Genomic DNA, 13,654 nt, shown 5'->3' with positions numbered 1-13,654 from the left:
ATACCTCACAGGCACTGCTCCCTCTTCTGAGCCCTCTGCCAGTTCTGGGGCAGAGGAAGAGTCAGCCCCTGGTTGTCTAGCTGCAAGCTTTTGATGACAGAGCAGCACTTAACAAAATGTTTTCTGGAGCTGCTTCTGTTAAGATCTAGAGGAGTCAGTTCTTAGTCACAACTGTGTTATTGCCCTCCACCCCAATGACAAGGGGAAACAAGTTTGCAGGTTTCTCTTAATTGCCAGTGAAAATAATCAGGAGGTACAGCCCTGTAGCCATACTAAAGAAGGATGAGGGTCAGGAAGGCTGGGGTAAGATGAGATTTCATGTTATGGTTGACCACTCAGCCACACAAGCTGTACAGAGATGCTGTCCCTTCAAACTGGCCAGAGTGAAGGAGATGTGGGGAATCACCCACCACCTCCCATCCCATCTTTGGTCACAGCTAGTTCTGCCGGCATTGCTGTCTCTCCCTTTAGCCTAATGTCATGTTCCTACCATCAGTGATGGGAACATCACCCAGGTTTCCATCTTCATCACAATGAAAAGTATAGGAATTGCGTGGGTTGCTTTGAGAATTCTCTCTACACCTTGAGAATATATGACATTGAGTTGAGCTGTAGACCAGTTGTCATAATCTCATGTTTTGTAGGTATGTTCTAAAATGTATTTAATTTTGCAGTTTTGAAGCCAATCATTCTGTTTAGACCTTGAACGTCATAGCTGGGAGGCTGTAGTCTGCACTTGTTCTGCTTAATGGAGGAAATGGAATTCCCCAGTGTACGCAAATGGACTGAGGCCTGGAGAGATGGCCACAGCATGACTCCTGTGCTGTTTAAACTGTATCTGCCCTCTGGAGGCCAGGCAAGTGAGTGACAAGCCTATAGTACCTACAATTAGCAGGAGGTTCTGGTAGAAGGTCAAGATGGGCTCACACAGGGTTGCAGTGCATCTCCAAGCGGACAGCTGAGTTGTTGTCAGCCGCCTGGTGCTCCACCTGGCCCTGGGCCTACTCTCTCTGGACTGTTGTCTCCAAGAAGCAATCAAGCCATGATGATGTTGGGGACCTGGCTCACCTAGGCCCCAGAAAAGGTGCTGAGTGAAGAAGAGGCTGGCTTTGGTGGGCCCCTGTGCAGGTCAGTAAAGAATAATGGGGTTCCCTGGTTCCTTTTTATAGTTTGAAGTTTTTGTTGTGTGTGTGTTTTTTTTTTTTTTTTTTTTTGGTCAAGTAGGACATTGGTAGAGCTCATAAGCCAAACAACACAAACAGGAAAAAATGAGGCGTTCTTCACTCTCCCTAACCACCCAGTTTTACCCTTCCTGGAGGCAACCAAATGTTCTGTTTGTTGTATCTCCTGTAGCTCTTTTGGGCATAAAATGTGCAAGCAAATCCAGTTCTGATATTCATTTCCCTCTTTTTTTTTTTTTTCAAATATATAAAGGGTAAAAACTAATTTGCCCTTGACTTTTATTCACTCCATGTAACTAGAGATGATTCCATATTGACACATAAGGAGATTTCTCATTCTTTTTAATCACTATGTAGTATTCTGTATGGATGTTTAATAATTAACTAGTCCTTGTTGATGGGAATTTAGATTTAAATATTCCTTTTAAGATATTTAAGCAATCGTCACTTTCCTTCCTCTTGCACATACACTCACAGGGGAAGGTACGAGAGTCCGCAGCTCACTACTGCCCACACCACTGATTGGGGGTGTGCAAGAGGCAACCACACATTGATGTTTGTTTCGCTCCCTGCCCCTCTCTCTAAAAATAAATAAAATCTAAAAAAAAAAAAAAAAAAGATAAAATTGTTCTGGATAGGAAGACTATTATAAAAGGAACTAAGAGTTACTAAGTTAGTTTATAATTGTAATGTCATTCAAATGTGATAAGATATTTTTAGTCAAGTTGGGTTGTTTCTAACATTCATATCCAAAACAAGAATGACCAGAAGAACCTAGGGAGGGAGGTGAGCATTCAAGTCTAGCTGATGTTAAAAGCTAGTAATAGCTGCCATCATGAAAACAGCAGTGCACAAAGGACATACCAACCCCTCCATGGTACAGAATTTAAAAGTTCAGAAATAGCCCCGAGTGGATATGGAAAGTTGGTATATGGCTTAACTGGCATCTGAAATCAGTGGAGGAAGGACAGACTTATAATTAAATGATGGGACAACTGGATCACAATTTGGAAAAAGATCAAATTGAATCTTCGCCTCATTCCAAAAACTAGGATAAGTTCCAAATGGATCAGATATATAAATGTAAGAAATAAGATCACACGAGTACTAAATAAACCATAGAAGGATTCCCTTACAACCCTAGTATTGGGAAAAAACAACTGTGTCTCAAAATCCAAAAAGACACAAAATATTGATAAATCTGACAAAAATTTAAGATGAATTTTGCATGGTAAAAGCCAACTCAAAAGATAATTGACAAACTAGCAGAGGAGGAGTATTTGCAAACATATCACAAAGATTTAATAACCCTGATATATAAAGAGTTCCTGGAAATCAAGAAGACCAACAATCCGTTAGGGAAGAAAAGCAATTGATAAAAGTGCACAGAAGATGTGAAACTTAAACTTTGGAAAAGATGCTCAACCTCACTCATAGTGTACCGCCCATTTAAAACTACATCAAAATACCATTTCACACCTAAGTAGGTTGACAAACATCCAAAATTTTGGCAGCATTCTCTGTTGTTGTCTGTGAGAAAATTGGCACTATTATCTACAACTGGTGGCAATGCAGAATGAAGAATGAGGTGATAAGCAGCAAAATAACCTATGCATTTCCTTTTAAACCACACCACCACTCCTAAGAGCCTACCCTGGAGGTACTAGCAAAAATACCAAGCGACACCAAAATCGTAGTGGCAGAAGACTACAGACCACTTATTGTCTATCATTAAGTTGTCCAACAACTTAGTGCCAATGGGAGATCAGCTGAATGAACAATGTCACTTACACAATGGAATACTAGTTGTAAAAAGGAACATGGAAGACCTCTTGATGCTGATACAAGATTTTTGGAGTATATTGTAGTTTAAAAAATAAAAAAAAGACTAACCCTGGTCGGATAGTTCAGTTGGTTAGAGTATCATCCTGATACATCAAGGTTAAGGCATTAATCCCCAGTTGGCACATATAGGAATCAACCAGTGAATGTGTAAATAATTGGAAAAACAAATTGATGTCTTTCTCTCTAAAATCAATTTTTTTATTTTAAAAGTAAAATAAAGACCAGCATTTATACAATGCTAGTTTTTGTGTGAGGAGGGACACACACACACACACACACACACACACACACACACACACCTTTATATTTGCAAAAGGTTACATCAGAAGAATAAACCAAAAACGAATGAAAGTGGTTGTTAGTGGGGAAAGAGCACAATGTGGGGTGAGTGGTGGACAGGAATGAATGGTCATGAGCTCTCTCTGGATATAACTTTTTATGATGTTCTGACTTTGAAATCATTAAATAATTTAAAATTCTAAAAAGCAAACCTTAAATATCAAAAACCAAACTGAAATGTACCCAACTGTGTGTCAATGCCATGCCATAACTACACAGAAAATAATTTTTCCAAGCAACCCAGTATTTTCTAGTACATCCATAGTAAGATAGTAGGAAAACCAGAGCTGCAAATAAAAGAATCTTCCTTTGGTAGTTTTATTCTTTTTTGTATTTAATTTTTTTAATTTATTGATTTTAGAGAGAGATGAAGGGAGAAAGAGACAGAAGGATAGAGAAACACCATCAGTTTGTTCCACTTATTTACACATCCACTGGTTGATTTTTGCATGTGTTCTAACCAGGGATTGAACCTGCAACCTTGACATATCTGGATGACACTTCAACCAACTGAGCTACCTGGCCAGGGCTTTGGTAGTTTTATTTTTAGTTGTTAATATGTTATTTGGAAACTATTTTGCATCTCCTGGGATTATGCAAATGAGTATGTTCATAGTATTAGGAACCAAAATTTTTAGGGAAAAGAGAAAAGTAAAAACGCTGTGATGTTAAGTGTGAGCTGGAAATAACAGTAAGAAATTTTTTTTTCCTTTCAAAATGTTCTGTCCACTGGAAAATCCTGGAAACAATGACATCCCAGCAGCAATGAACACCTCTGGCAAGTAGATTGGGTACCACTAGAAAAGTGCTTCTTGGAGAAGTGGCCCATTCCAGCACTGAGCAGGAAACGTGAGAGATGGGAGTGGTAAGTCTTGTGTCAGAAAGCAATTTTAAAAATAACTTTTGTCCTTTTGTCAAAAAGGACACACGTGACAGTGTGAAAGGGCTCCTCCAGGCCAAAGATGTGACAACTTGAGCACCAACCACAAGAAGAGACTGCAGTTGATTGACATACATTAAATATGTGAAGACTCATGAGTTCAAAACAATGAGAGAACAAAGCAAAGGAAAATGAAATAATGAAACTCATTGTCACCATTGGCAGGAACTAGGACACCAGCCAACACCTTGGTCTGAAAATTGGCCATTAAAGGGAAAGGAAGCATTTATGCCACTTGTTTGATAGGAACTATATTTCAGACTAATCAAATAGTCCTCATTGCAGATGGAAATTTCTTCTTTAGGAAAGAATTCCAGCTAATCAATGTAGAAAAAAATGACCAGAAAAGAAAGTTATAAAACCATGATGGGCATTTTACGGAAGTCACTCTCTGACCCCGTAGATTGTTTAGGGCTACCACAACAAAATATCACAGACTGGGTGACTCAGACACAGCAATTCTATTTTCTCACAGTTCTGGAGGTTAGAAGTCCAAAATCAAGGTGTCTGCAGGGTCAGTTTCATCTGAAACCTCTCCCCTTGGCCTGTAGATGGCCCTCTTTTCTCTGTGTCCTCATGGTCTTCCCTCCGTGTCCTGATCTCTTAAAGGCACCAGGCAGATTGGATTAGCGACCACCTAAATGACTTCTTTTAACTTAAAAACCTATCTCCAAATACAGTCACATTCTGAGATCGTGGGAACTAGGACCTCAACATATGGATTGGAGGGGCACAATTCAGGTTCAGACAGACCTCTTACTAAGTGTGGCAAATTGGCATGAAGGAGCCTCATGAAAATAATCACAGCACTCTACACCAAACTCACACTGATTCATGTACCAGCAAGCAGAGGAGGAAGCAGACCATTGAGGAACAGAGTATCACAGCCCTGCAGTGTCCGAATTGGACAGAACTCTGGCCCTTTCCAGCACTGAGCCATGGGCATCTCTCGGAATAACTGACATAGGTGCCACAAGGCTGGGACAAGATAAATCCCCAGCACAGAAGGGAAAAAATAGGAGCTGGGATGCCCTGCTGCCAGTGCTAAGATTGGCCCCCACCACATATACACATCTGTGTGCAGGGAGCCAACAAAAAGGATGCCTTGAGGCTGGACATGGGCAACATCTCCTGGGGTTCCAAGTGTTTTATGTGCAAAACAAGGATTATTGATGTTGTTTACAACACCTCCAACAAAGAAAAGGTCTGCACTATGACCCTGGTAAAGAACTGCATGGTGCTGATTGCCAGCACACTGGACTGACAGTGGTATGAGCCCTGCTATGCACTGCTCCTGGGCCATAAGAAGAGGGCCAAGCTGGCTCCTGAGGAGGAAGAGATTTTTAAACAAAAAACGATCAAATAAAATTCAGAAGAAATATGAGGAAAGGAAAAAGAATTTGACAGTCAGCCATCTTCTAGAGGAGCAGTCCCAGCAGGCACGCTTTTTGCATGTATGGTTCCAAAACCAGGCCAATGTGGCCCCGCAGATGGCCATGTGCTAGAGGGCAAGGAACTGGAGTTCCAGCTGATGAAAACCAAGGCCCAGAAAGGAAAATAAACCTTCCTCCTTCCTAAATTAGCTCATGTAATAAAGGTGTTTATTGTTCTAAAAGAAAGAAGGAAGGAAGGAAGAGAGGGAGAGGGGGTGAGAGAGAGAGAGAGAAAGTAAAGAAAGAGAAAGAACTCTGCAAACACAATATTCTGTTTTTCCTGACTTTCCCAAGTCCTTCTGGGTTTTGGTAAACATTCAGGGACTTTAAACAACAAACCAGCTATGGCAAAGAGACAGCTAAGCATACCGGCATCCACTTGTTCATATCAATGCCTATGAAGTGCACTTGAAAAAAACAATCTTAGTCCTGAACCAGACTCTAGACATGCTACCAACTTATAGGAGATATCAAGGAGAGAAGAAAATAGTAGAGAAAAGTAATTTTGCAATCAGCAAAATCCACACTATGCAAAATAAGGAGAACCAGAGACCTGGCTTCTTCAATAAATAAAACTGCAGAGAAACAAAAGCAACATAGGTGGAAAGATCACCTATAGATGAAGAGGTTTATCAGAGACATAGCAGCCAATTGCAGTGGGTCAACCTTACTTAACTACTGATTAGAACGAGATGTGAAAAAAAAAGGTTTTGAGATCTTCATGGAAATGTGAATATTAATTGGTTATCTGATGACAATGGGTGATCATAGAAGTGCTACAATTTTGTAAAAGTCATCATTTAGAAATATATACTGCCCTGGCTGGTGTGGCTCAGTGGATTGAGTGCCCACCTGTGAACCAAAAGGTCACTGGTTCGATTCCCAGTCAGGGCACATGCCTGGGTTGCAGGCCAGGTCCCTGGTTGGGGGTGTGCGAGAGGCAGCCAATTGATGTTTCTCACATCGACGTTTCTTTCCCTCTCATTCTCCCTCCCTTCCTCTCCCTCTGAAAATAAATAAATAAAATATTAAAAATAAAAATAAAATATATACTGGAAGATTTATGGATTAAAAAAAAATGCAAAACATAATTGACCCTAAATCTAAGTACACTTGTAGTTAGCTTTCAGTGTACAGGGCAGACAAGGGCTAAAAGGAGACAAGGTAAGCAGTGCTCAAAGGAAGGAAGCAGAGGGACAAATCCCAAATGTGAAATATACAAGTAACTGCCCCAGATTTTCAGTGGGTCAAGGGCAGCAAGCAGGGAGAACAGACTGCCTTGGATTAGGAAAGACCTAGCAAGGCATGGACTTGGTTTTACTCCTAAATCTAACCAGCTAGGAATCAAAGCGACATTTTTCAGATTCTGGGGACATATACAAATAAGAACTGGGCATCAGATGGTCTCAAGGAATTAATGTCAATCATTATGGTAGCGGTTGTGTGAGGAAGTGACCATACGGGATCTGGGATGTGCTTCAAAGCATATAGTCAGCAGTCACAACAAAACATTTTGGCACAGATAAAGCAAGTGTGGCCAAACCTCCATAATTGTTTGATCTGGGTATGTGGAGTCCTTAGACTGTTTCAATTCTGTTTGAAATCTGGTATCACAAAAATATCAAAGATGTCCTTGCTGGCTTTTCCACTCAAGGGAGCATAGTACACACATAAGCCACAGCTCTTCTCTCTTCTGGTAGTGGGTGCCTTCAAGCTATCCTGCGCTCCCAAGCTCCCCCGAGGCTTTGCGGGTAATCATTCATTGACTTTCACCGCCAGCACTGTTATTTTAGACTTTGAATTCTATCATCTTCCTTTTTCTATTTAATTATTTTAAAGGTAATGATATCACTTAAGTAAATGGGACGTGAATGTCACTTGCCTTGGAGGTAACTATAAAACAAATACGTAACAATGCTAATAGTCTGGTTTTGATACTAAATGAAGGTCGAGTAAGATGTCACCCTTGGGGGTAAGATACAGCAAAAACTTTCTGCCATCTTGGCAATGTCCTATAAGGCTATAATTAATAGGACTTTTTTTAAATACATGATTATTTTTCAATGTTCTTCCATGAACCCCCTAAAATCATCTTTTATTCCTCAGTGGAGGTGACAACTTTGGGAGAAATATTGAACCAGATAAATGGGCCTCCTAATTCTAGGCATTTGTTTTGGTCCAACCTGCTTACAATAATCAGAGCTACATGTGGCTTGTCTGGTCTGCCTCACCACCCTGAGCAGGGTACATCCTGGGGGATTTCTGTGTATTCGTTTGACATACAATGCCCACCAAGGGCCAGGCCAGACTCTGAATCCTGTCCTGTCTCCACTACCTAAATTGTGTGACCCTGGGCAAAAAAAAAACAAAAAACATCAATCTCCCTGAAAAAGCGGGATGCTAACACTGTGAGAAACGTTCATGTGCTGGGCTCAGTAAAAAGCTCAGGATCAACTTCTTTCTGGCCAAGATGGAGGATTAGATAGACACGCTGCATCTCCCTCCACAACTAAGAAGGAATACAACTACCTCAAAACTAGAGACAACCAGAAGTTCCAGAAAATCAAGCTGCATGGAAGTCCAACAAACAAAGAAACGAAGAAGACATACTCATCCAGACAGGTAGGAAGGGCAAAGCCAAGGCAGAGAAGAGTCGGTGTGGTGGTAGTGGCAGCAGCAGCGGCAGTGGCAGGCCAGTGAAAAGCACAGTCACACATTTTGAAAAGTAGGGGGGGACACCTGGGGAGTGCTCCCAGCACCAGACCAGACTGCACAGCTCACAGTCCAGCACCGGGGAAAGTAAAGCCTCATTGGTCCTGACTGTGCAAACCAGTGGGGGTTGGGGCAAAGGAAGTCTCTCAGCAAAGTCCACTTGTTTAAAAGGCCCCCATGGTCCTAGAATGTCTGCAGACCCACCCACTCTAGGAACGATGGCCAGGGCAACAGCTAGAGAGGCTCTAGTCCCATACAGAAGGGGAAGAAGTGTCTGGAAAAGGGGTGAGTACTGAGCAAGCAGCATTGTTCCCTCTCAGACCCCCTCCCCCACATACAGCGCCACAATGTGGTGAAACGGGTCACCCATACTAATACCTAAGGCTCCGCCCCTTACACTGTAACAGGTACGACAGCTCTATCTAAGAGACAGAGGCTAACAAACACAGGAGCATGTCAAGATGAGAGAGAGAGGTATGGCCCAAAAGAGGGAAGAGATCAAGGTTCCAGTGGGAGAACTAAGCGATGAGGAGATAGCCAATGTAACAGATGCAGAGTTCAAAACACTGGTGATAAAGATGTTCACAGTCTTGACAGATATGCTTAAGCATGGCAAATGCATAAGGGAAGAAGTGAAGGCTATGCTAAATGAAATGAGGAAAATCCACACAAAACCAGTGGTGAAGGGAATGAAACTGGGGTTCAAATCAATGATATGGAACATAAGGAAGAAATAAACAGTCAACCAGTACAGAATGAGGAAACAAGAATTGAAAAGAGGAGATGCTTAGGAACCTCTGGGACAACTTTAAACGTGCCAACGTCCAAATCATAGGGGTGCCAGAAGGAGAAGAGAAAGAGCAAGAAATTGAAAGCTTAAATAAAAAAATAATGAAGGAAAACTTCCCAAATTTGGCATAGGAAACAGACATACAAGTCCAGGAAGCACAGAGAGTCCGAAACAAGCTAAACCCAAGGAGGACCACACCAAGCACATCATAATTAAAATGCTGAAGTTTCAAGATAGAGAAAATCTTAAAAGCAGCAAGAGAAAAGCAGAGAGTTATCTATAAAGGGATGCCTGTAAGACTAACAGCTGATTTCTTGAAAGAAACTTTGCAGGCCGGAAGGGACTGGAAAGAAGTATTCAATGTGATGAAAAGCAAGGACCTACAACCAAGATTACTCTAGCCAGCTAAGCTGTCAGTTAGGATGGAAAAGCAGATGAAGTGCTCCCCAAACAAGGCAAAACTAAAAAAGTTCATCATCACCAAGCCATTATTATATGAAATGTCAGAGGGACTTACTGAAAAAAAAGGTCAAAATTATGAACATTAAAATGACAACAATCTCACAACTATCAACAATGGAATCTAAAAAATAAAAACAAAATCCAACTAAGCAAACCAGAATGGGAACAGAATCATAGGTATAGGGATCATTTGTAGGGTTATCAGCTGGGAGGGGAAAGGGAGAAAAATGGGGAAATGGTGCAGCGATTAAGAAACATAATTGGTTGGTACAAAATAGACGGGGAAGTTAAGAATAATATAGGAAAGGGTGAGGCCAAAGAACTTATATGCACAACCCATGGACATGAACTAAGTGGGGGGGGGGTGGGATTGCTGGAGGGAAAGGGGTACTGGGCAGAGGGGAGCAAAGTGAAAAAAAAATTGGGACTACTGTAACAACATAATAAAATAAACTTGAAAAAAAAAAAAGCTCAGGATCAGTTCACATTGCTGTTACCATTGGGACATGCCCCATGTTGGCCAAGTCAGGCAATTTTTCAAGAGAAGCTGGGAGTTTTGATGTGGCATCTCCTGATTTTTGAAAGTGGGACACCAATTTAAAAATGGCCAAAAGCTCTAGAGTCCAAACTGAAGACATCATTGGATCAAATGAGGCCCAAAGTCTTGGAGTCTGTAGCATCTGTTCCAAGACTTACTGGCCAATGGTGGAGTCCATTCATTTGGCATTTGTGACTGGGAGCCTACTCTGAGGCAGCTATTGGCCCAGTGCCTCAGTTTCTCTTTTCCTGCTCCGCTGTTTTCAAATGCTCCAGTCCTTGATGTTCAGGTGCCTGGATGGGCCTTTTCATAAAGTGTAAAAATAACTTGAAGAAATTCACTCCACTTTCCCAGTACCAGCTAGCTCCTCCATCATCACTCAAGCCTCCAATGTCCTTTCTTCATGGGGGCCACCTGGTCCACCCAAACTGAAATAGCATCCCCCCAGGACATCATTATGTCTTCTGTTCCTCACTGCACTTACCACTACTGGAAATTTTGTTTCGTCACTTATTGCTCTGGCTATTGGCATTTTAAGAGCAGGGACTGAGTCTGTCACATGGACTCCCCAGGACAGAGCCTGTTCTCAAGGACTATTTGGTAAACAAATAGATGAATGAATGGGTGAATAGAGATGGTGGAATAAATGGATGAAGAATTGTATTCCATCTTTATAGTCCAGAGATCCTGCTAACACCCCTGCTATTCAGTGGCAGGACTGTGCAGGGAGATATTAGAATGACATTGTCTCTGCCCTCATAGAGCTCTTTAGCTATTCACCCAGGTTCTAGATGCTTCTAACAACCTGACTGTCCCTTGATAATACAAAACTCCATTTCCCTCTCGTCATCGCCTCTCCTCCGAGTCTTACCCCTTCAGATTTCCATCCAAGGTGTGTTGGGGGGCAGGGGGAGAATGGTATTATGCCTCACACCCTCACACACATTTGAGTCATTCATAGTGTGTTCAGACTCCTTGGCTTGCTTCAGCTCCCTGGGGGAAACTATTGATGAGGAAGCCCTGGCTCTCCGGGCAGGACAGTATGTTGTCATTGATCATAGCTAGGATGTCACCCTGGGAAGAAAAGGGGTGGGTAGATCAGTGTCCAGAGGCCTTCACCCATGTGGTCACCTTGGCAAGTTCTCTTCCTCAGTCTGGACCACAGGTGAACTTGGGGAACAGCTACCCCACCAAATACCCAAGATTTTGAGTCTGCTCTGAATCCGGGAGGTCTCCAGAAGCACTTTTGAGGAGTGGGCACAGAGACTGTCTACTGGGTGAATATTCACCATGTGCCAGACTGGCTGGGTTTCATTTACTCATCACTACCACCTTATAGGTAGATACTGTGGTGACCTTCATTTTGCAGGTGAGGAAACAGGTACAGAGAAGGGGACAATAATATATGTGACCAGGCTCACAAAAGGAATAATAAATACTAGCTAATTGTATTGAACCCTTAAGAGCCAGGAACTCCTCCAAGCATTTCATAAGAATGTCATCTAACCCTCATCACAGACTCTTGCTGTGGGTCCAACCACTCTCCTGTTTCTCAGAGACTCGGGGCAATAAAACAGTGGACAGGAGGCGACCCACAGCCTTCTGGGCTCATCAGCTCCCACAGGGCCTATCCGGGAAGTTTGTCCCAATGTATCTCCTTCTTCCCTTTGCCTCTGCACCCATGAACTCTCAACAGGAGCCCCTGCAGCATGATGTCATGGATCTTCTGTCCCCACTGGGTGCTGCATTGGGCACCTGCTGCAGCAGCTAGCCCAGGCCCATGTGGCAGAATCCATACTTAAGTCGCCATGTTCTTGCACACGTCCCTTTGCCACAGCCTGGGCTGCCCATCACGAAGATGATCAGGGGGACTTGAGGATGTCTGCGGTGCCCAGGGAAGAAGGAGGGAGAGGAATTGGTGTCTGTAGGTCAATGGCACCAATGCGATTGTACAGTTCAGTGAATATCCTTGGGGTGACACCATACACAGGTCTGCTGGCATATCTACTTCTGCCCTAGGATGGCACCTGGGGGTACATACCTAGGGTCAGTGGTGTATCCAGGCATGGCATTCGTTAGTGCTTCTGTGGGTTCTGTGGAAGAGGATGTTAACCTGAGCCGACTAGGTCCCTAGCAAGCAGCATCTCTTTGAAGCATCACAATAACTATCATCCCATTTTACAGTTGAGGAAAGTGAAGCTCAGATAGGGGCAGGGATTTGCCCATCCCACAGACTCATCCATACCACCTTCCCCTTCCTTCACTCTGGTCCAGTCCCAGCAGCCTCCTGGTCTTCTTTCTGTCTCTTGAACTTGCCAAGCTCATTCCCTCCACTGCTGTTCCCTCCATCAGGGAAATCCCTGCCTCAGTACCTTCAGGTCACACATCACCCATCATTATTCCCTGTGTGGGAACCCAATTCCTCTGCAGCAATGGCCATGATCAGTGATGACTTTGCCTGTTTACTTTATTCTATTTATTTATTTATTTATTGCCTCCCAGCCACTGTACTCCACGAGGACAAAGATTATTTGTCTCACTTGTACTTGCATTGCTAGTAGCTTATAGTTCCTGACATATAGTAGTGAGGCGTAAATTAATATCGACAGCTACTGGACACATCTATGGGGTGTTGTAGTTTATGGTGCAATTTTGGTATATTGCTTCCCTCTGCCTTTGCTTAGCCAAGTCCTATGCATCCTGCAGAGCCCAGTTTAAACCTCCGCTCTTCCCTGAGCCCTCAGAGCCAGCTGTGCTTTTCCTGTGACATCTCCTGAATTTTCTGAGACCATCTCCTCATCTACATTGTAATCTTCAAGAAGACAGGGAGCTGGTTTAACAGCCCTCGTGGAGCACCCTGAACCAGCACAGCAGGCGCTCAAGTGGATAAATGAATGGCTGATCTGTGAGCATGCTCACTGCTACGGTGTGCGCAAGGAGCGTGTGCACACCTACCAGGTCAAGTGAGGTAGTGTACCTGTATCTCCCTCCTGCTCTTCACAGCCTCCTTCCCTTCATCACAGTAAGCCTGCCACCCCTGCGATGTTACCCTTCTTCTGGGGCCTCAGGGCCGTGCCCATTTGCAGCAGCTTGGACTTGCACAGGTGCATTCTGCCAGCGGCCTGTGGGGTGGTTCGCGCCCCTTCCCCGCTCAGGTCCTGAACCCTTCCGGCTCGGTGCAACATCACAAGGACCCCTGGCCCAATCCTTTAGCAAGATGATGGGGACCCCTCGGGGCAGAGAGAAGAAATGAACTCCAAAGAGATTCTGCTGGAGTCGCGGCTGCTCGGCGCAGATGAGGCCTCGGTTGCTATGGTGACGCGGACTCCTTTGACTCGCTTCCGCAGTGGGGCGGTGCATGCCCAAGACTCCCAGAGTCCGCAAGGGGTCGTTTCTCCCTCCCCTCCCAGGATG

The 13,654-nt window shown here is 43.5% G+C and overlaps 1 pseudogene; it reads right to left on the bottom strand.

The window, feature by feature from the left end:
* Positions 1-5: 5 nt before the first annotated feature.
* On the bottom strand, positions 6-13,350 carry LOC149999758 (adenylate kinase isoenzyme 1-like; annotated as a pseudogene).
* Between the last annotated feature and the right edge of the window lie 304 nt (positions 13,351-13,654).

Source organism: Furipterus horrens, unplaced genomic scaffold, assembly GCF_987537825.1.
Source record: "Furipterus horrens unplaced genomic scaffold, mFurHor1.1.pri manual_scaffold_10, whole genome shotgun sequence".
Classification (NCBI taxonomy): domain Eukaryota; kingdom Metazoa; phylum Chordata; class Mammalia; order Chiroptera; family Furipteridae; genus Furipterus; species Furipterus horrens.
This window is presented reverse-complemented; position numbering and strand designations above follow the sequence as displayed.